This window comes from Macaca fascicularis, chromosome 19, assembly GCF_037993035.2.
Source record: "Macaca fascicularis isolate 582-1 chromosome 19, T2T-MFA8v1.1".
Taxonomy (NCBI): domain Eukaryota; kingdom Metazoa; phylum Chordata; class Mammalia; order Primates; family Cercopithecidae; genus Macaca; species Macaca fascicularis.
In genome coordinates, this window is record NC_088393.1 from 54232325 (window position 1) to 54247253 (window position 14929).

Sequence of the window (14929 nt, forward strand, 5' to 3'; positions counted from 1 at the left end):
TACTAGTGGGCAGGAAAACGCTACCTTGCTGCCGTGGTGACTGTGATAGTACCAGGTGTCTGGGAAGACACGCCAGGATCACAGAGTGGGGCCTGGTTTTAGAAGAATGCAAATCTGGTCATGAGTTTCACTGCTCAAAATTATTGAACGACTCCCCACCATGTCTAGGATGAAACCCAGGCTCCCCAGCTCATCCCATAAGGCTCTTCACTACCTGGGCCCGCCTTTCCCTCCAGCACCTTCTCCACCTACACCCACAGTGGTCCTCCGTCATCCAGCTGAACAGCCACTCCTAGAAACACCCAAAACTGGCTTCAGCAACATGACTCACCTACCAGCACCTGCTTGAAGCCCTGCTCCCAATAACTTAGTTACCTTCAGTGTTTCTCCTTCTCCCCACCTTCCCACCCTGCTTCCAACTTCCCTCACTGATAGAGAATAAAGGACTCACTCTATGCATCCCATAGGACTCATGCTTACCTCTCTCATTATCTTGTTCTGCCATTGGTCACTCTCCTGGGTATTTGCCCAACCCGAATTCTCCCTAAATTATCAAAGATACACATGCAAAGAACAAAACTTCTAGTACGTGGTTTTTAAAAAGTACAAATAAAGTATCCTTCTCCTTTTACCTCACCCCTCACTTGCTCATTGCTGTTAGCAGATTCTGGCTTCAGTATCTTTGAAGTTTCCTATCATACTCTCATAATTCTCTCTCGTGACTTTAGGGACCCAGGTTCACCATTACCAGTTGTGGAATTTTAACATTTACTTAACCTCTCCGAGCTGCAGTTTCTTCTTTAAGCACAATGAAATAATGACTTATAAGCATCCAATAACATAAATGTGTGTGTAAAGATCATGTAAACTGGGGACCCCACACACACCCCTTATCATGCCAAGTGACTCCACCTTGGGAAGTATGTTGGACAGAAAATTTTCAGAATGTAGAAATTTGCATTCTATTATTTTAATTGTCAAAAATAATAATGTTCCTAGCCCAGTTCATACCACCAGGTAATTTCCTCAAACATTACAAAAATACTCTTAAAAAGCTTTTTAGCAGTCTATCCAGGGTTTCTACATGAAATATAGCATCAAGGGCCAGGCACGGTGGCTCAAGCCTGTAATCCCAGCGCTTTGGGAGGCTGAGATGGGCGGATCACGAGGTCAGGGGATGGAGACCATCCTGGCTAACACGGTGAAACCCCGTCTCTACTAAAAAATACAAAAAAAAAACTAGCCGGGCGAGGTGGCGGGCGCCTGTAGTCACAGCTACTCGGGAGGCTGAGGCAGGAGAATGGCATAAACTCGGGAGGCGGAGCTTGCAGTGAGCTGAGATCCGGCCACTGCACTCCAGCCTGGGCGACAGAGCAAGACTCCATCTCAAAAAAAAAAAAAAAATAAAAAGAAAAGAAATATAGCATCAAAAAGAGTTACTTCTTTGTTAACATTTACTTACTGGTGAGTATGGGTATCTGAAGTAAGAAATATCTGCGTAATATCTGAGTCGACTTATCTATTCCTTCTGCAATGAAAAAACAATGCACTGTGATGTAATATAAATATACAAATATGTTATCTATCTATGTTTAAATTATTATATGAAAGAGACTATTTAAATTGGACTTAAGTAGGTAGCACCGCTTGTTAGATATTATTAACAAGCGGTTGCTGTTAGATATTATTACTGGGACCCATGCTGGGTGAAACCCTCCGGAAAATGGTAGGGAAGATTAGAGATACTGCTCTGTATGTACAAACAAGCCCAGAGAGCTGCTGATATTGGCTAATTGCACTCTGCATCCTCTTGCCTGGACTTCTGTCAATTTAAAAGCTTCCACTGGCTTCTACATGCACATTATAACAGCTTTTGATACAGATAATCTCATTTAGCTTATCACTGTCAAGTCTTCACAGCAAATATTATTATAGCTTAAGTTTATATAATGAAGAACACCTCTACACTACAAAATCCGAAGAATTTTCGTTTAACTCCTATAAATGCACTGGCTTTGTGAGGTTGCTGGGTGGAAATGCAGGGGTTGACTGTTACATGTTACTGCAGTTGATGTTTGAACAACACAGGCTTGAACTATGCAGGTCCATTTGTATTTTTTTCCACCTCTGCCACCCCTGAGACAGCAAGACCAATCCTTCCTCTTCCTCATCACCCTCTTCGGTGTGAAGGCAAGGATGAAGACCTTTATGATGATCCGCTTCCACTTAATGCATAGTAAATATATTTTCTCTTTCTCAAGATTCTTAATAACATTTTCTTTTCTCTATTTTACTTTATTGTAAGAATGTAGTGTATAATACATAGAATATACGACCTATGTATTAATCTGTTTATGTTATCAGTAAGGCTGCCCATCAACAGTAGGCTATTTGTAGTTACGTTTTTTTGTTTCTTTTTTCTTTTAGACAGAGTCTCACTCTGTCACCTAGGATGGAGTGCAGTGGTGCAATCATAGCTCACTCCAGCCTTGAATTCCTGGGCTCAAGCAATCCTCCTGCTTCAGCCTCCCAAAGTGCTGGGACTACAGGTGTGAGCCACCAGGCCCAGCCAGTAGTTACATTTTTGGGGAGTCAAAAATTATATGCAGATTTTCAGCTGCACAGGGGTGTCAGGACCCCTAACCCACACACTGTTCAAGAGCCAACTGTATTATCAGATGGTATCGTTGGCAATAACAATAGCTCACATTTATAAACCCCTTCCCATTTGCCAAGCACTGTAGGTAATGTCTCTGCTCAGACCCCTCCAGTGGCTTCCCTGTGGCTCAGAGAAAATCAAGACTGCGCACGGTGGCCTACTGAGTTGTACAAACAGGCCCTTGGTCTACTCTGACCCATCACCTGCCACTCACATTCCCTCCCTCAGACCCACCACATAGCCTCTGTTATTTGTTGAATGCCCCATGCTGGCCACCCCAACTTGGGCTAGAACCCTAGGGGATTCCTTGAGTAACCTGTGGGCCCACCCCTCACCTCTGTCAGGTCTCTGCTCAGAAGATACCTCATCACAGAGGCCTTCCCTGACCACCCTCACTTAGCATTGTCTACAGCAGGTGTTGGCAGACTTTTTATGTAAAGAGTCAGGCTTTGCAAAACATAAGTTTCTTCTGCAGCTACTCACTTCTGCCGTTGTAGTGCAGAAGCGTGAAGACAATACATGAATGAATGAATGAGTGAATGTGGCTGTGTTCCAGTAAAACCTTATTTATAGATACAGAAATGCTAAGTTCATTTAATATCATATATTTTAAATGTGTCTTGAAATGTTACTCCTCTTTTGATCTTTTTGACCATTGATACAATATAATTATTCTTAGTTTCTGGCAGTTGACCCTCAAGTCATGACATGCTGATACCTGTCCGTGTAATTCTCTATCTCCTAAACTCCTTTGTTATTTTTCCATGGCATACATCGCTGGTTGATATCATATCATCTCATATCATATCGTATCATATCATATCTACTTACTCGATGTTTATTTTCTGTGTCTTCTGAACAAAATTAAACCCCTTATTTTGCTCACTGCTATATTCTTTGCAACTAGAACAACACTTGCATAAAATATGTATTCAAAATTATTTCTGAATAAATAAGTCAATACAAAGGTTAGTTTCCACACCCTGATTTTAATTATTTTATTTAAACACATACAGTAAGTTGACTCTTTTCTTTTTTTTTTTTTTTGAGACGGAGTCTCGCTCTGTCGCCCAGGCTGGAGTGCAGTGGCCAGATCTCAGCTCACTGCAAGCTCCGCCTCCTGAGTTTACGCCATTCTCCTGCCTCAGCCTCCAGAGTAGCTGGGACTACAGGCGCCCGCCACCTCGCCCGGCTAGTTTTTTGTGTTTTTTAGTAGAGACGGGGTTTCACCGTGTTAGTCAGGATGGTCTCGATCTCCTGACCTCGTGATCCGCCCGTCTTGGCCTCCCAAAGTGCTGGGATTACAGGCTTGAGCCACCGCGCCCGGCCAAGTTGACTCTTTTCTGTGCACAGCTTTTTAACACAGGTATAGATTCATGTAATCACAATCATTATCAGGTTACAGAACAGTTCCATCACCCCAAATCCGACCCCAACCCTGGCATTCACTCTTCCGATAGTTTTGCCTTTCCTGAGTGTCACAGGAAAAGCTAAGTGGATTCTTACCTATGTAATTGTTGAGACCATCTTCTTGTATCTGACACGGTGCCTTTGAGATCTCACCAAGTCATGGTGTATGTAAATAGTTCCTTGCCTTTATATTGCTCAAAAGTTTCCATTGTATGTGTGTACCACGGTTTGTCTCCCATTTCCCCGTTGATAGATATTTGAGTTGTTTCCATTTTTTTGCTATTACAAGTAAAATACTATGAATGCTTGTGCTTTTTTGGTGGGAACATACGTTTTCATTTCTCTGGGATAAATACCCAGGAGTGTGAGTGATGGTTTGTATGGTAAATGTATAATTTTATAAAAACAGCCAAAATGTTTTTCGGAGTGATACATATATATACCATTTTCATTTCTATCAGTAAAATAGGAGAAATTCAGTGTCTTTACTTGCTTGTTAGCACTCGGTATTGCCGGTATTCTCTCTCTCTTTCATATATGTTTGTGTGTAATTTCATAATATCTAAATATGCATACTCCAGTACTTGTTCACCTGCATCCCAGTGGCCCTCCCTCATCCAGTCCAACACAGTCAATCCTTGCAACACCCCAAACAGGCTTCCACACATGACTTACCTACCAGTGAGTGACCCACTCACCAGCTTGAAGCCCTCCTTCCAGTAACTCTTAGTTCCTTTCAGCGTTTCTTCTTCTCCCCACCTTCCCATCTTGCTTCCAGCTTCCCTCACTGACAGAGAATTAAGGATGCACTAGAATTGGTAAAATTTAAATATATATATTAAATAAATAAATCATATGAATACATATTTATATGTATTTATTATATTTATTATATAAAAATATATACGTATTTATTTATTTATTTATTTAATATATATATTTAAATTTTACCAATTCTAGTAGATGGGAGGTAGTATCTCAGTGTGGTTTTAATTTGTAGTTCCAGTATGGCTAATATGTATAAGTAAATAAATATATAAATACGTATTTATATGTAATTATTATATATAAATATATATGTATTTATTTAATATATTATATACATTTAAATTTTACCAATTCTAGTAGATGGGAGGCAGTATCTCACTGTGGTTTTAATTTGTAATTCTAGTATGGCTAATATGTATTTATATGAAGGGGTGACCTGCCCCTCCACACCTGTGGGCGTTTCTCGTTAGGTGGAACGAGAGACTTGAGAAAATAAATGAAACACAGAGACAAAGTACAGAGAAAGAAAAAGTGGGCCCAGGGGACCAGTGCTTAGCATACAGAGGACCCGTGCTGCACCAGTCTCTGAGTTCCCTCAGTATTTATTGATCATTATCTTGACCATCTCGGAAAAGGAGAAGTGGCAGAATAATAGGATCATAGTAGGGAGAAGGTCAGCAGTAAGACATATGAATAAAGATCTCTGTGACATGAATAAGTTTAAGGAAAAGTGCTGTGCCTTGATATGCATATGCAAACATCTCCATAAACCTTTTTAGTGCATAAAGAGCAGTATTGCCACTAGCACATCCCACCTTCAGCCCTAAGGCAGTTTTCTCCTTTCTCAGTAAATAGAACATAATATCGAGTTTTACACTGAGATGTTCCATTGCCCAGGGACCAGCAGGAGACAGATGCTTTTCTCTATCTCAACTGCCAAGAGGCCTTCTTTCCTCTTATACTAGTCGTCCTCAGCACAGACCCTTCACGGGTGTCAGGCTGGGGGATGATTAGGTCTTTCCCTTCCCATGAAGCCATATTTCAGACTATCACATAGGGAGAAACCTTGGACAATACCTAGCTTACCTAGGCAGAGGTCCCTGGGACCTTCCGCAGTGTATGTGTCCCTGGGTACTTGAGATTAAGAGAATGGTGATGACTTTTCACAAGCGTACTGCCTTCAGGCACTTGTTTAACAAAGCACACCCTGCACAGCCTCAAATCCGTTAAACCTTGAGTCACCACAGCACATGTCTCTTGCAAGGACAGGATTGGGGGTAGGGTCACAGATTAACAGCATCTCAAATATAGAATAAAATGGAGTCTCTTATGTCTACTTCTTTCTGTATAGACACAGTAACAGTCTGATCTCTCTTTCTTTTCCCCACAAGTGGGGTGTTAAAATCTCCCATTATTATTGTGTGGGAGTCTAAGTCTCTCTGTAAGTCTCTAAGGATTTGCTTTATGAATCTGGGTGCTCCTCTATTGGATGCATATATATTTAGGATAGTTAGCTTTTCTTGATGAATTGATCCCTTTACTGTTATGTAGTGGCCTTCTTTGTCTCTTTTGATCTTTGTTGGTTTAAAGTCTGTTTTATCAGAGACTAGGATTGCAACCCCTGCTTTTTTTTTGCTTTCCATTTGCTTGGTAGATCTTCCTCCATCCCTTTATTTTGAGCCTATGTGTGTCTCTGCACGTGAGATGGGTCTCCTGAATACAGCAAACTGATGGGTCTTGACTCTTTATCCAATTTGCCAGCCTGTGTCTTTTAATTGAACCATTTAGCCCATTTACATTTAAGGTTAATATTGTTATGTGTGAACTTGATCCTGTCATTATGATGTTAGCTGGTTATTTTGCTCGTTAGTTGATGCAGTTTCTTCCTAGCATCGATGGTACATTTACATTTTGGCATGTTTTTGCAATGGCTGGTACCGGTTGTTCCTTTCCATGTTTAGTGCTTCCTTTAGGAGCTCTTGTAGGGCAGGCCTGGTGGTGACAAAATCTCTCAGCGTTTGCTTGTCTGTAAAGGATTTTATTTCTCCTTCACTTATGAAACTTAGTTTGGCTGGATATGAAATTCTGGGTTGAAAATTCTTTTCTTTAAGAATGTTGAATATTGGCCCCCACTCTCTTCTGGCTTGTAGAGTTTCTGCTGAGAGATCTGCTGTTAGTCTGATGGCTTCCCTTTGTGGGTAACCCAACCTTTCTCTCTGGCTGCCCTTAACATTTTTGCCTTCATTTCAACTTGGTGAATCTGACAATTATGTGTCTTGGAGTTGCTCTTCTCGAGGAGTATCTTTGTGGTGTTTTCTGTATTTCCTGAATTTGAATGTCGGTCTGCCTTGCTAGGTTGGGGAAGTTCTCCTGGATAATATCCTGCAGAGTGTTTTCCAACTTGGTTCCATTCTCCCCGTCACTTTCAGGTACACCAATCAGATGTAGATTTGGTCTTTTCACATAATCCCATATTTTTGGAGGCTTTGTTCATTTCCTTTTACTCTTTTTTCTCTAAACTTCTCTTCTCACTTCATTTCATTCATTTGATCTTCAATCTCTGATACTCTTTCTTCCAGTTGATTGAGTTGGTTACTGAAGCTTGTGCATTTGTCACGTAGTTCTCGTGTCATGGTTTTCATCTCTATCAGGTCGTTTATGGACTTCTCTGCATTGGTTATTCTAGTTATCCATTTGTCAAATCTTTTTTCAAGGTTTTTAGTTTCTTTGTGCTGGGTTTGTAGTTCCTCCTTTAGCTCTGAGAAGTTTGATCGACTGAAGCCTTCTTCTCTCAACTCATCAAAGTCATTCTCCGTCCAGCTTTGTTCCGTTGCTGGTGAGGAGCTGCATTCCTTTGGAGGGGGAGAGGCGCTCTGATGTTTTGAATTTTGAGCTTTTCTGCACTGCTTTTTCCCCATCTTTGTGGTTTTATCTACCTTTGGTCTTTGATGATGGTGACGTACAGATGGGGTTTTGGTGTGGATGTCCTTTCTATTTGTTTTCCTTCTAACAGTCAGGACCCTCAGCTGCAGGTCTGTTGGAGTTTGCTTGAGGTCTACTCCAGTTAGGCTCTCCAGTTAGGCTACTCGGGGGTCAGGGACCCACTTGAGGAGGCAGTCTGTCTGTTCTCAGATCTCAACCTCCATGCTGGAAGAATCACTACCCTCTTCAAAGCTGTCAGACAAGGACATTTACACCTGCGGGGGTTTCTGCTGCATTTTGTTTAGCTATGCCCTGTCCCCAGAGGTGGAGTCTATAGAGGGAGGCAGGCCTCCTTGAGCTGCGGTGGGCTCCACCCAGTTTGAGCTTCCAGGCTGCTTTGTTTAGCACCCCTCCCCCAGCCTCGCTGACACCTTGCAGTTAGATCTCAGATTGCTGTGCTAGCAATGAGGGAGGCTCTGTGGGTGTGGGACCCTCTGAGCCAGGCACAGGATATAATCTCCTGGTGTACCATTTGCTAAGACCCTTGGAAAAGCGCAGTATTAGGGTGGGAGTGACCTGATTTTCCAGGTGTTGTGTGTCACTGTTTCCCTTGGCTAGGAAAAGGAATTCCCTTCCACGTTGCACTTTCCGGGTGAGGCGGTGCCTCACCCTGCTTTAACTCTCACTCGTTGGGCTGCACCCACTGTCCTGCACTGACTGTCTGACACACCCCAGTGAGATGAACCCAGTACCTCAGTTGGAAATGCAGAAATCACCTGTCTTCTGTGTCGCTCACGCTGGGAGCTGAAGGCTGGAGCTGTTCCTATTCGGCCATCTTGGCACCAACACTGGCCTTTCTCTTTCAAGCAGTCATGAATTCCTTGGCAGTTGTGAATACCTTGGTTGCTGGCTGAGAGTTATAATGAGCTGTTCACACTAATTAACTTGGTAAACAGGAATGTAGCTCTCATAGGTCTGTTTTCTGTGTAGCTATTTTGTGTAGATGGGGAGGATATGTATTTACAGGTGGAACTTCTGTGTGTGGGCAAGGAGAAGGCATATTGGTAGACAGACAGACACATTCATGCAAACAACTGCAGAATTAGGAGAGGAGAGCTAGTTTATTGCAGGAATCAATCCTGAAGAGCTGGACATCCAATTAAAAGGGAGAGAGGGGGAAGAGACTCTTCTACTAACAGTGCACTTTTATAAAGCCCTAACACCTCTCCTGATCTCTGTCTCACCCTCCCACCCATCTCACTGTGGTATGGGAAGGAAGTCAATGGAAAACACAGGAGCACATTATAATAATAGCCCACATGGTATCCCATCACACAAATAAGAGTGATGGCGACAATAAAATAACGGTAAGAAACACAGAAGGAGCGTTTCCTTGGACAAAGCACTCCAGAAACAACAACAAAAAGGTGCTGCCTTTCCGTCTATTCGATGAATCCCAGATGTCTGTTCTATCTCTGTTCCTTTTTTGTTCTCCCTGGCAGAGTTTTTACAGCCCCTGCTCTTTTTCTAGATTATGCTGCATCTTCACAGTTTCCCCTCAATGACTCTGAAGAATTATAGACAGTGCTGTCTACAGTTATAATAATGGATATGGTGATCCATTTCCAAGACAAAGTACTTCAAACAGGCTGAGGCCCACAAACTATGGAAGGACAGAATATACTAGGCCCGTGCTTTAATAGCTGGTGCATGCTTGTCGGGGCCCCCTTAGTTACCCTCGCCTGAACCAGAGTTTAGCCTAGAATGAAAGTTTACTAGCCAGGAAAATAGCTCACTTTATCTATTCTTATCAGCTTGCCTGACTACCTAGGTCATAAGTCAAATACTTGAAAAGCCCCTGAGCTGACTTTGATTGCAATGCATTATAGGCTGCAACAAAATGCAGCGAGACAATCCTAAAGAAAACACCTAAAAGCCTCAACCCAGCAACCAATAGGTGACGTCTGGGAAGATTGTGACCCCATCATACTCAGCCTATGAGGAACTGGGGGAGAGACTTGTGCACTAGGGGATAAATTGCTTATTGTAACTGTACAAGGTGTGCCTGCCTACCAGACACTCAATTTTGCAAGACCGTCGTTAAAAGTCTTGCTTCCACTGTTTTCTGTGCCTCTGAGTCCATTCTTTGGGCTTGGACGGGTGAGTTTGTTTCTCACAGTGCAGGTCTGGAGGTGGACTGAGATGGGGATAGAGGGACCGCTTTGAAACTTCAGGGTGGATGAATATGGGGAGCTTAGAGGCAGCTGGTGTTTGGTGAGTAGTATGCTGTCAGATAAGTAAGAGCCAAGGAATCTCTTCCAAGTGGCTTTGCGTGGGCAGAGTTCAAAGAATGACACTGACTCACAGCTTTGAAAGGTTCTAGGGAAGACTTTATCCTGAGGTTTCGAGAGGTCTGAGAAGGTAGCAGCCACTTGGAACAGATCCAGGAACATCTTACTAAGCTGTTGATGCATTTTTTTCCTTATGCTTTCTGCGACTTCATACCCCACCCTTTCCAAGAGGACACTGCTTCCTCCCACCTCCCTAAATATGGGTAAGTTCACAGCCTACATAAGTCCTTGTGTAAAGTCACTGACCCATTTCCACTGCTGCTGTCCCATCAGCTGCTCTGAAGCTCCATGGTACCCAGAATCTTCGGTAAGGCAACGCTAGCCGCAGGTGGAGCTAATGCCTACTGTTATCTCTAATGTACCTCTGAGCCTCATACTTAATTCTCTTTTCCCTATTTAATTCTTGGTTTCCCACCTCATAATCACTCGTGTCCTCTCTGACTGCATTGCAATCTCTGTCCCCGCCTATAAATTCCAGAAGCTTAACCCTTCCCAGAGCCCTCCCTGCATTTCCTCACCTGCCAAGCCCAGTCCCCAGAACCTGCACACAGAGTCAGTCCCAAATTCCACTGTCAGTTGTTACAGCGACCAAAGAAACTCAGAGACAGCATCTTGTGCTCCATGATCATGATCTGGTGATCCCAGAATCACTGTCATTCTCCTTCTGCTCTCAGCCGATCTTTATTTTTGAACTCCTGGGCTCAGACTCAGAAGGGACTGCAGGTGAGAATGGGTGTGGTGAGTGGAGAGAGAAGAGAGGAGGGAGGATTATAGCACTGTGGATAGGGTTGGGAGCTCTCAGAGGCCCCCTGCCAGCTCATCAGCTCTGACTCTTCCAGATAATGAACTGTGGTTGTGCCAGTTGACACTCAGGAGTGGAGACCAGATCTGCAATCTCTTGGGACTGTGATGAGGGGATCATCCTGCCCTCGAACCACACCCAGCTCTGTAGCCCAGGCACTGCTGCCTGGAGTTCCTGGGCTTTCAGCGCCAGGAAATCATGAGGTTCAGTGTCCCAGGCAGGAGGATCGACAACACCAGGAGTGTGCTCAAGTAAGGGCAGCCCAGGCAGTGGACTGTTTTGTTGTTTGTATTCCATCAAGATGAGCAATGCCTGCTGTGTTCATTAACTTCTTATTGGGCAACCATCACTCTCTCTCTCTCTCTTTCCTCTCTCTTCTCTCTCTCTCTCTTTCTCTCTCTCTCTTTCTGTCTCTCTGTCTCTCTCTCTCTCCCCCTCTCTCCCTCTCTCCCTCCTCCCCCTCTCCCTCTCTCCCTCTGTCTTCCATCCCCCTCTGCTCTCGTCCCCTCTCCCCTCCCTGTCTTTTCCCTCCTCTCCTTCTTTCTCTTACTTTCTCTCTCAAGTTGAAGGAAGAGTAGCTCAATCATCTTCCAGAATTGCTTTTTACCCCCAGTCACCTGGCCCCACAGCCCCCAACCACCGCATGCCCACTTAGCTATTCCTTCCCTTCCCCTCTACCCTCACCCCTGGCAACCACCAGTCTGCTTTCTGTCTCTTTGGATTTACCTATCTGGGACATTTCTTAAAAATGGAATCACACCATATGTGACCTTTTGTGTCACTTTTTTTTTTTTTTTTTACTTAATGTTTTCAAGGCATATCCCCGTTTTAGAATTTATTAGTAGTCATTTAGAATTTATTAGTAGTCATTCCTTTTTATAACGAAATAATATTCAGTTGTATCCACATATCAGCATTCATTTATCCATTCATCTGTTGATGGACACTTGGGCTGTTTCCACCATTTGGCTATTGTGAATAGTGCTGTTACGAACATACGTATACATGTATTTGCTTGAGAACCTGTTTTCAGTTATCTTGGGGTGTAGCCTTAGGAGTGGAATGGCTAGGCCACAGGTAATTCTGTTTAACTTTTGGAAGAATTGGCAAACTGTTTTCCACAGAGGTTGCATCAATTACACTCCCACCAGCAGCGTATGAGGGCTCACATTTCTCCGCAGATTCTCCAGCCTTTGTTATTTTCTATTTTTCTGTTTATTACAGTTATCTGGGTGGGTGTGTATGATATCCTGTGTAGTTTTAATTTGCATTTCCTTAGTAAATAACAACCCTGAGCGTCTTTTCCATGTCCTTATTGGCCATTTGTATTCCTTTTTGAGAAAAGGTTTATTCAGATTTTTCCATGTTTAAATTGGGTTATTTATTTTATTATTATTTAGTTGTAAGAGTTTTAAAAGATATTCTGGATACTCATCCCTTATCATATATATAATTTGCAAATACTTTCCTCATTATGTGGATTGTCTTCAATTCCTTGATGCTATTGCTTGTAGTGCATAGGTTTTTAATTTTTGATGAAGTCTATTCTTTCTTTTGTCTCTTGTGCTTTTGGTGTAATATCTAAGAAAATGTTACCTGACTCGAGGTCATTAAGACTTACTTCTACGTTTTCTGCTAGGAATCTTTTTAAGAAGTTGATGAAGAATAATTGTGTATATTTATGGGGTAAAATATGATGATTTAATATATGTTTACCTTGTTAAATGATTAAATCAAGTTAATTACCATATCTACCACCTCATATACTTTTTTGTCACTGGAATGTTTAAAATATACTCTTCAGCAGTTTTGAAATATACAACACACCATTTGTTTTTTTAAGAGGCAGGGTCTTATTCTGATGCCCAATCTGGAGTGCAGTGGTGTGATCACAGCTCACTGCACCCTCCACCTCTGAGGCTCGAATGATCCTCCCACCTCAGCTCCCACGTAGCTGAGACCACAGGCATGCACCACCACACCATGCTAATTTTGTTTTTCATGGAGACGATGTCTCACTGTGTTGTTCAGGCTGGTCTCCAACTTGTGGGCTTAAGCAACCCTGCTCCTTGGCCTCCCAAAGTGCTGGGATTGCAGGTGTGAGGCATCACGTCCACCCTACAATACACTATTATTAATTATAGTCACCGTGCTCTGCAGTAGATCTCTAAAACCTATTTTTCCTGTCTAACTGTAACTTTATATCCTTTGCATATCTCCCTGTTCCCATCTGCCCACACCCATCCTCTGGTAACTGCCATCCTCTCTACTTCTATGAGTTCAACTCTTTTAGATTCTACATACAAGTGAGATGGTGTGGTATTTGTCTTTCTGTGGCTTGCTTATTTTACATTTCTGCTAAGAGTTGTATATGTTTTGCTCTTGTCTTTAGGTCTATGATACATTTTGAATTAATCCCTGTATGTGCTGTGAGGAAGAGATTCTCTCTCTGCCCACTCTTTTGTGTATGAATATACAGTTTTCCCAGCACCATTTGTTGAAAAATCATTTGTTCCCTTACTTCATCATCCTAGCACTTTCGTTGAAATTTGATTTCAACAAATCTAAGGGTTTATTTTCTGACTGTTAGTTTGATTCATTGATCTCTATGTCTATCCTGTATGTCAGCTCCTACGCTGTCACTGTAGCTTTGTGGTAAGCTTTGAAATCATGAGGTATCAGTTCTACAATTTTGTTCTTTTTCAAGATCGTTTTAGCTATTCTGGGTCCCTTACGTTTCAATATGAATTTTAGGATCAACTGATTAATTTCTTCAAAGAAGGCTGGGTGCTGTGGCTCACGCCTGTAATCCCAGCACTTTTGGGAGGCCAAGGCAGGTGGATCGCTTGAGCTCAGGAGTTAGACACCAGCCTGGGCCATATGGTGAGACTCCGTCTCTACCAAAAAATACAAAAAATTAGCAGGCGTGGTGGTGTGCATCTGTAGTCCCAGCTACTTGGGAGGCTGAGGTGGGAGGATCACTTAAGCCTGGGAGGTGGAGGTTGCAGTGAGTCATGATCGTGCCACTGCACTCCATCCTGGGTGACAGAGTGATACTTCATCTCACAAAAGTTCTTTGATATGGATTGCATTGATTCTATAGGTCAATTTGGGAGTTTTCGCATCTGAACAATATTAAGTCTTCCAATTTGTGAACATGGATGTATTTCCATTTATTTATATATTCTTAATTCTTTTCAACAATGTTTTGTTATTTTAGTGCACAAATCTTGCACCTCTTCTGTTCAATTTATTCATAAGTATTTTATTCTCTTTGGTACTATTGTATGTGGAATTATTTTCTTAATTTCATATTTAGATGGTTTTTTACTAGTCTATACAATTGCTTTTTATATGTTGATCTCTTGTATCTTACAACCCTGTTGAATTTTTCTATTAGTCTTTAGGTCTTAGTAGCTTCCTTAGGGTTTTTTTTTATTTTTTTCTTTTTTGAAACAGAATCTCACTCTATCACACAGGCTGGCGTGCAGCGGCATGATCATAGCTCAATGCAGCTTTGTACTCCTGGGCTCAAGTGATCCTCCTGCCTCAGCTTCCTGAGCAGTTAGAATTATAGGCATGTGCCACTATCCCTGGCTACTTTTTTATGCTTTTATTTTTATAAAGACGGGATCTCGCTATGTTGACCAAGCTGGTTTCAAACTTCTGACCTCAAGTGATCCTCCCCACTTGGTCTCCCAAAATGCTGGGATTACAGGAGTGAGCCACTGTGCCTGGTCCTTAGGATTTTTAACATACAAAATCATGTCATTTGCAAATAGAAATCATTTTACTTTATCTTTCTCAGTCTAAATTCATTTTCTCTTCTTGCCTAACTTTCCTGGCTTGAACCGCCAGTGCTATGTTGGATAGAGTGGTAAGAGTGGATATACTTGTCTTGTCCCTGATATCAGGGGGAGAGTATTCAATCTTTCACAATTAAGTATGATGTTAGCTATGAATTTATTGTAGATGCTCTTTAACAGGTTGAGGAAACTCTTCTATTCCTAGTTTGTT

General features: G+C 42.3%; 1 protein-coding gene across 1 annotated transcript in view; it reads left to right on the forward strand.

Moving 5' to 3' along the window:
• Window positions 1-14929, forward strand: part of IGFL1 (IGF like family member 1) — a 99619-nt gene that overhangs the window by 42552 nt on the left and 42138 nt on the right. The gene's annotated exons all lie outside the window — the stretch shown is intronic.